This window comes from Eutrema salsugineum, unplaced genomic scaffold (assembly GCF_000478725.1).
Source record: "Eutrema salsugineum unplaced genomic scaffold, Eutsalg1_0 scaffold_23, whole genome shotgun sequence".
Taxonomy (NCBI): Eukaryota; Viridiplantae; Streptophyta; class Magnoliopsida; order Brassicales; family Brassicaceae; genus Eutrema; species Eutrema salsugineum.
The window spans coordinates 257,120-265,904 of NW_006256805.1; the positions used below are offsets into that span (position 1 = coordinate 257,120).

Consider the following 8,785-nt stretch of genomic DNA (forward strand, 5'->3'; position numbering starts at 1 on the left):
CCCTTTCGAACAAAAAAAAATCAAAAAAAAAAGAGAAAAAAGAATGAAAGGAAAGGAAAATAAAAGCCTAAAGAGTCTAGGATGGTCGAAATTATTTGAAGCAAAGGCTACAAATATTCATTTGTGAGCATTGGTTTTAAAACCTGGACAAAAATCTAAGTTTGGAGGAGTTATGAAGAGAACCTGAAGAAGGGAGATCAAGAATCTTAAAGCAAGAAGAATGTGACTGGAAACTGTGGATATCAACAACACCACCCTCTCTTGCTGTTTTGCATAATGTCTTGTCTCTCCAGAAAAGGTAACCCTAAACACTAAAAGCCTCACCTTCAAAACAGCCATTTTGAATACCTAGTCTTGATTGCCTTGCTAAACTCCTTTTGATGAGAACCACTGGAACTTATAAATGAATGTTAAGAGCTAGTTGACTGGAGGATAGGTTTAAGTGTGTAGACTTTCGCATGACGTATCAACGGACTAGTTATGCTTGTGTTTTGGTGAGAATTTTCTAGACTATCCTTGATTTGAGCATAATGACTAACTTTAGTTTAGAAGCATGGTCTCTGAGATTTTGTTAGTTCCTGCAATTTTCAAACCTCTTTTCCAGATTCTGACCTTTGGTTTTGTTTGAGGACAAACAAAGGTTTAAGTCTGGGGGAGTTGAAAACACATGATTTTGACCACTTTTATGGATAACTTTCAATATCTTCTGCAGGTGTTTTTACTCTGTTTTAAAGGTTTTATAAGTTTTTTACATGTTTTGGAGTTTTAAAAGGATTTTCAGGAAACTTGGGACTTTGGAGTGCATTTTAAAGCAAAAGTACATTTTTGGATAAATTCAGGCCGTCAGAAGTTTGGCAACCAAAGAAGATCTTCTCACCGTCTGATCATCCCCAAATTTGGAGACATTATAGAGGAGACAACCAGCTTGCTAACACACTTAGAATCAAAGCAATACAACGGTTAGATCTCAAGATATCATCAATGCACTGAATACTAATCAACACAAGCCCAGTCAAGCACAAGTGCTTTCACCCGTGGCCAGCCTTCTTCCCACCGCGGCTCAAGAGGTTTCACCTCTGGTGGACCTATGTCCGAACCTCAGGAGCCCAACTAAGGCCCAAGACACTTCCTGCACCTATTTTACAAGCCCTAGACGCCCAAGACTTGGAGAAACACTATAAATACTCATTTTTAGGTCTTTTGTAAGAGAGTCTCTTTCTTCTCTTTGAGAGAGAACTCATTTATAGTTTTAGGTTTTATTTTTATGCATCTTTAGAAGCTTTTCATCGCCATACTGTCTTCAATAAGAGAAGTCTTTCTGCAACTTTGTTTCTTTTACTTTTCTTCTTCTTAGTTCTAAACCGATGATGATGTCTACCTCAGCCATGTCTGAGTAGTCACCTAGTTGGGTGAAAGGGTAATCCAAAGGGACCCTATGTTCGAATGACATTTAGGTTTTTAGGAAAAAGGATTTCGATTTTTAATATGATTCTCCCATTCATCCAATTCTCAAAGCGATAATTCTGGACTGATCACCCATAATCCGAAATAAACTAAAACTTAAAGAAAGCAAATAAATCTATCCTAGAAAGCAAGTAGAAAAATCAAATGGAAAGCAAGTAAGCAGATAAAATATCGAACTAAGGCAATTGAAAAGCATATCTAAATGAGCGAGTAAAAATAGATTGGTTTGTAAACTATGGCTAAAAATGCTGAGCTTTTGGGAACTCTAAGGGATCATAATCGGTTTTGACACTAGGGTAGATAGATTGGGATTGACGGGTATCGATATATAGGTGGTTCTAGAGCTAGAGTACGGCGGTATGACTACGTCACTGTCGTGATCATAACCAAATGTTTTTCGCAACCCTGACCAGTAGGTTTCCACTCTGGCCTTGGAAGGGAGAGAACGCAAGAGCTGCACAAGACTCGTCAATACTCACGATCTCGCTGCAGGTAGGTTTCCACTCCTACGGAAAAATCGCCTGTTTCATTCTAGGGCTGATACTTAATGAAAACTTTCGCAACACTAACTATCTAGATCAGATACTAGGTGATCAATCAAGCATACATGCAATAAGAACAAGAATAAACAGTGAACAGGTCAAAATCCCAGATCTACAAACCTAGATGTCTTAATCGATTATGAGAGCCCCTTTCGGGAACCCTAAGCCCAACTCGGGATCTACTCAGACATGGCTGAGGTCGACATCATCATTGGTTTTAATAAAAGTAATGAAAAACAGTAAAGAAAAGAGATGAAGAAAGCTTCTCTATTGAAGAACTCGGACTTGAACAATCTTCTACAAAAATCGCATAAAAACGGCTAAAGGAAAAGGGTTTCTGTAAAGTATGAAGGGTTCTCTCTAAAAATGACCTAAATGACAAGTATTTATAGTCTTCAATACTCCATGGTCTCTAGGGTTCTGGAATTGAGGCTGAGAATGACTTTGGGCTTCAGAAATATGGGCTTTAGTTCGGAGCTTGATGGCCGCGGTCGGGAGTGACGTGACCACGGGGATTTGGTGGTTCGCCGCGGTCGGGAGGCTTCTGACCGCGGGAAATAGGCTGTTGGCCGCGGTCGCGTGACTTGCTGGCCGTCTTCGAGTGGCTCCGGGGCTAATGGAATATCTTGAGATCCAACCGTTAGAATGTCTCCAAACCAAGTGCATTTGAAAGCTGGTTTATTCTTCTATAAGTTGTCCAATTTTGAGGGTGATCAGACGGTGAAAAGAAATCTTCGTCTCTCCATGAGAGGTCTGACGGTCTGCATTTATCCAAAAGAGTCTTTTTGTTTCAATTTGTGCCTTTTTATCCCAAATTACCTGAAAAGTCTTTTAAAATCCGGAAACATAGAAATCCTTTGAAAACCTTTGAAAATGGAGTAAAAACACCTGTAAAAGATATTAAAGTGATCCATAAAAATGGTCAAAATCCGGTGTTATCAACTCCCCTAGATTTAGTCTTTTGTTTGTCCTCAAACAAAACAAAGGCTAAATCTCGGTGAGAGGTTTGAAAATGCAGGAACTAAAAAAAATCTCAGAGACCAAACTTCTAGATCAATATCAATTAGTATGCATCAATCGAGAATAGCCTAGAAAATTCTCACTAGTAATACAGGCATAACTAGTCCGTTAATACGTCATGCGGAAATCTATGCACCAATATCTAACTTCCAGTCAACTAGCTTTTAACATTCATTAAAAATCTCGGTGGTTCTCATCAAAGAAAGTCTAGGCAAGGCAATCTAGGCTAGGTGTTAAAAAGGATTATTCTAGGGGTAAGGCTTAAAGTGTTTACGGGTTACCTGAAGATCTGGAGGATGCAGGATATTATGCAAAACCGCAAGAGAGAGTGAAGCTGTTGGTATCCACAGTTTTCAGTCAATTTCTTCTTGCCATAGATTCCTGGTCTTCTTCCTCAGGTTCTCTCCTAACTCCCCCAGACTTAGATTTTTGTAAATCTTTCAAAGCCATAGCTCCTTAAACGAATAGTGGTTGCTTATCGCTCCACAAATTTCGTCAATCTAAGACTCATTAGGCTTTTTTGTTTCCCTCTCTCTTTTTCATTCGTTTTTTTTTTGAATGAAGATGAAGAGAGGGAACACCTTTAGATATAGAGTCATAGAGAGCACGAAATTACCAGTTAAAATCTGTCTTGTAAAGCTTCATGAAGTTTCTGATACTCTTCCTTCCCAATTCCATTCAGTCTCCTTTGTGAGTGACTGAAAACTGTGTCGCTCATCTTCTCTCCGACGTTTTTGCACATATCTGCTGATATAAACTAGAGAGAGAATGCATGAGGATTGAAAACAAGGGTTTCAGGTTTAGGGTATGGTACCAGATAAAGATAAACTGGTCATCTAGGACGACAAATAGTGGTAAAAGTGAGGGTAAAAGACGTCCTAGATGTGTATGTCGATGCCTGCCTATAATCAATGATGAGAAAATTAGATATCAATATTAAGTCCAAATAAATTGAGCTAGTATATCCTGTCAGAAAGAATCTCCATGAATAGAAGTCCTCTGGTGGGAGTTCGTAGTGCAAGTACTCTAGCTACCGCCTAGTCTAGTGCTAACCACAAATAAGCTATCATGCATAGTGTAGAAGTGTGCAGGTCTAAATCATCATAGTTTTGCGTCAAACATTCCTGAAAAATACTTAATGTCGAATAGGTTACATATTAAAATTTAAAAAGTGCTTGAAATTTAAAAGCAAAAGCAAGAAATGATTAGTACGGATAGACATCCTCCCCCAGACTTAAATCACACTGTCCCCAGTGTGAAAAAGTTGGAGAGAAGATGGTGAATAAAAGTGAAATAAAATAAGATAAAAGAAAAGAAAATGATGATAGAACCGTGATGGTATTGAAGTGCTGATCAATCATTCATCCTCCGATGTGTCGGCTGCGAACTGGTGCTGCTCCTGTAGGAAGGTGACAACGCGCTCAAAGCGTCGTCCCTGTCTCTCAACTCTGCGCTCCAGATCAGAATGTGTGTGAGATGATGTAGATGATGAGGTGTGGCCGGTCGAAACAGATAGCTGAAAGTGAGCACGGGCCGCAGCTGCATCACGTTTCGCCTTGGCCACTATGTATTGGCCAATGGTGAATGGTAGACGAGGTACAAATGGCAGAAAATCATCGGGTTCCGGAGTCCATCGCAGACGTCCTCCGTTACACAATCTCGGGACAGATGCTGAAGGCAAGCTGACTCGGTGCTCCTCAGTGCCAGTGCAATATTTGTAACCAAACCTGTCTGGATCGAAAGCGGCACGAGAGATAGTGTGATCGCGAGAGAGATAAAGTAGGTCATACCAGACATCGGGAAGTGGATCATCAGATGAGAAATCGAATCCTACAGCCTGTAGTATCGCTGTAATAGCACTCCCGTAAGCTGGAGTAGCGTCCTCGCAACCATGTAAATCAAGCTTCACCTTTACCATGTTCTGTGCTATGATCCAGGCAAAGCAAGCAAGTCGTGGGTCGTCCATAAACGGAATCTGAAGTGTAATGAGCTCAGTCTTCAAAACGCATCCCATGTTGGCTCTAGAGAAAATCGTGTGCTAAGAGTTTGTGCACAACTCTCACTGCTGGATGAGTAAGAAGGGCTGACTTGGATCTCCCACTATCATAGACTCCATGACCCATCTCTCTCCACAAGGTAAAATCCGGTTCATCTTCAAGGTAAATGCCATCAGTGTATGAAAGCTTAAGGGCTTCATAAAGCTCAGAAATGGTGAGAGAGTAAGGCTGTCCGCGGATAGAGAATGACAAGATGCCATCTGATGCTCTAGGGTTCCTCCTCTTCGTGTGTTGGAGTGAAATAGTTGCTAAGAACTCGCGGACTAGCTCAGGATAAGTCAGAAGGTTCAGCTCCATGTAGGGCCTCAGCTTAAGTGCATCGATGTACCAGATCACATCCTCTCTGATTCCAAGCATCTCAAGTGTATGATAATGCAAGGCGTGGGTTTGATGTTCAGCTTCTTGAAACGTCTTGCATAGTCCACTCTCGGGTTTGTCTCCCTGCCAATGTATCGAATCTGTGGTGGCTCGGGAGCTGCTCGTGTTTCTCTTGAGTGCTGGAGCAATCTCATCCCATAGTTTCTCCTTCTCGGTCTGGCTTGGTTCAGCATGTACTCTCCTAGAGTAGCATCATCAGGAATGTCCTCAGAGCTGTCAACAGTGCGACGGCTTCTTCGGGATCTGGTTTGTTCCATTTTTTCCTTCTTGTTTTGCACGCAAGGAAAGTTTAAAACTTACGGAGAATCTTTACGGGTTTTACCGGGAATACTTCAGAAATCACCAGAAAACTTCGAAAAGCGGCGGAAATCCGCGTCGTCACCTCAACGACCAACGGCCGCGGTCAGGAGACGCGCAACCGCGGCGATTGAGGGCTCGGCCGCGGTCACGTTCACGGTGCCGTGGTCGATGCTTCCTTGGCCGCGGGTCGGTTGGTCGCGACCGCGGCTCTTCCTCCTGCGGCCTTCGTCCAACTTTCTAGTCTTTGCCGGGCCGAGCAGCTAAAAACCTACCCTTTTCTTCTTGGTTTTTCTAATTTTCTGATTTTTTTTTGTCTTATAAAATACCTGAAACTTAAAAGAAAAAGAAAGCATAAAATGTAAAAAGGAAAAGAAAACTAAAAGAAAGAGTACCTAAATGGGTTGCCTCCCATTAAGCGCTTTTGTTTTAAGTCGTTTAGCTCGAGGTAGGCATGAAAAATCAGGCTGATTTGAATGGCACTCCACTTGATGTGCCCTTATCACTCCCGGTCGCTGGAGGTTTTACTTCTTGTCCTTTACTCTTCTTTTGGATTTTAACATTATTTAAAACCCTTTTTGTGTTTTCGATTAGCTCCTGGATTTGGTCCTCACTAGTTTCTGTTGCATCTGGTGGAATGATGATCTTGATCTTCGCAAAAGCTTTCGGCTTCTCTTTTTCTTTCTCTTTGGGCCTGTTTCCCTTGCTTGGAAGATCGTCTAAGATAGTCGGGTAGTACCTTCTGCGATCCACATTGAGGAAAACAGCATGCCGATTTGCGTGATCGATTACTGCTCCTACGGTGGATAGGAATGGTCTCCCAAAAATGAGTGGCCTCTCCTTGTCTTTATCCATCTCCAGGACTTGGAAATCAGCTGGAACAATCTTATCTCCCACTAGAACTTGTAGATCATGAATCGCCCCTTCAGTATCTTTTTGAGATGAATCTCCAAAGATAACCTTAACCGTCGATGTCCTTAAGGTTTTTATGCCCATTTTTTTGGCAAATGTCTTTGACATGATGTTGACATTGGCTCCGGAATCGCACAGGCAGTCTGTAAACTTGATTCCTGAAATGAAACATTGGAAAACAAAACGTCCCGGATCGTCGGCTTTTGTGAGCCTTTGAAACGGTGATCGTTCAGGTACCTTAAATGGTGGCTGCTTGGCATCGACATCCTTGTACAGTGGTACAAAGATTGGGGTTTCTTCTTTCTTTCCATCGGTTCTGGCCTCTTCTTCGGGCAATGTTGTTATGGCGTTGCAAAACCTCTTAGGGTTATCTTCAACTCTTCCTGGAAGAACTCCACTTTGCCTCTTCATAGAGTCGGCTGTTTGGGCGACTTGCACGTCTAGCTTTTTGACGTGCGAAGATAAAGCTTCAAACTTCCCGTTCAGATCATTGTACATGCAGTCAACTTTCACGTTCACGTCTTTAGATGCTTTTTCATTCGTCATAACGAGCTGTTGGATGGATTGTTCAAGTCTACCGATCTGTGAAGCTAGCTGATTCGTCGTGAGTCCCTGCTGTTGTACAAATTGATTGTTAAAACCCGTACCTTGGTAGTTATATGGCTGTCGCGGTTGATATGGTCCTGTTCCTCCGAAGTTCCCACCTTGGAACTTGTTTTGGAAGGATTTTTGCTGAGGTGGGTAGTACTGATCTTGAGGATTCTCCACATTTGGATTGCGGTAAGAGAGATTGTTGTAATTTGCATTCCGGAAGTTGTTGTTGAAGCCATTGTTGAAGCGATTTTTATATGGTACTAGCGCTCCTACATAGTTCACATCTTCTTCTTGAAAGGCTTGATTTATGTGATCAATATCACTAGGTCCTTCATCTTCTACGCCATTGCTGGTCTCACAAGCATGGATTGGGCGATTGTGCTCTTCAGAAGCTGGCTCATCATGTTCTTCAACTCAGTTATCTCCTTGTTGTCTGTTCCGGTTTGCTTCGTTGATCGATCGTATTCAGGACAATCATTGCTATTGGCTTGAGCCAAATTTTTGATGAGGGCTCTTCCTTGGGCTATCGTCTTTTGTCCAAAATCTCCATTGCTAGCTGTATCAAGTGAAAGTTTATATTTTGGTTGCAAACCTCGGTAAAATGTGCTTAGCAGGCTTGATCCATGAAATCAATGGTGAGGGCAATCACGTTCATACTCCTTAAAACGTTCCCAGACTTCATAGAAACATTCAGTTGGCCGTTGATGAAAGTTTGAGATCTTTGTTCTCAACTGATTCGACCTTGACTTAGTATAGAATGGGTTCAAGAAAGCAGTTTTACATTCTTCCCAATTAGTAATCGATCCTGCAGGCAAAGATTTCAACGAACGGTGAGCTTTGTCTGCTAATGAAAAAGGGAACAACTTACACTTTAAATAGTCTGTTGGAACCTGGTTTGTTCTCATCATGCTGAAGATTTCTTCAAAGAGCTCGATATGGTCCATTGGGTGTTCAGAAGGAACTCCATGGAATTGGTTTTGCTTCACCAATGAGATGATTTGAGGCTTGACTTCAAACTCATTCCGGTTCGGAAATGGAACTTGAATTTGTCAAATCGAGTTATGTCAAAATGAGTTATTCTATTTCATCGAAAGTTATTCTGCTTTACATCAAAGGTCACATACTTATACTATGCTAAACTAATAAATACAATATCTTTTCCTAACGGCTAGAAATCTATACTTAATACACTATCTACAATAATTATACAATTCTATATATTAAAATCTTCAACAGAATTGCAGGATCGGTTCTGAAAATTTTGAGTAGGTGCATCAAAATCAGCTATGCGATGGTTCCTGGCTTGTCTTGGGTGTTGATTTGCTTGCTGCACAGGGCGATTAACGCGTCCATTTGGCTGCATCCCTTGGTGGTCACCATCGGCTGCATTGATGGGTGCATCAAGGTCTTCACGCTCTTCTCTCTCGCGGTTCTGGTGGTTTCTTGGAGAAACCTCATCCTCCTCTCCATCTTGTCGAGCATGATCACCTCCTCTGTAGTCATTCTCTTCATTTTCTCCAT

The 8,785-nt window shown here is 41.7% G+C and overlaps 1 non-coding gene across 1 annotated transcript; it reads left to right on the top strand.

The window, feature by feature from the left end:
* The first annotated feature begins 7,891 nt into the window (after positions 1-7,891).
* LOC112086163 lies at positions 7,892-7,997 on the top strand. The gene has a single exon (XR_002899341.1). It is a non-coding gene; the product is annotated as a small nucleolar RNA R71 (small nucleolar RNA).
* Positions 7,998-8,785: the final 788 nt, after the last annotated feature.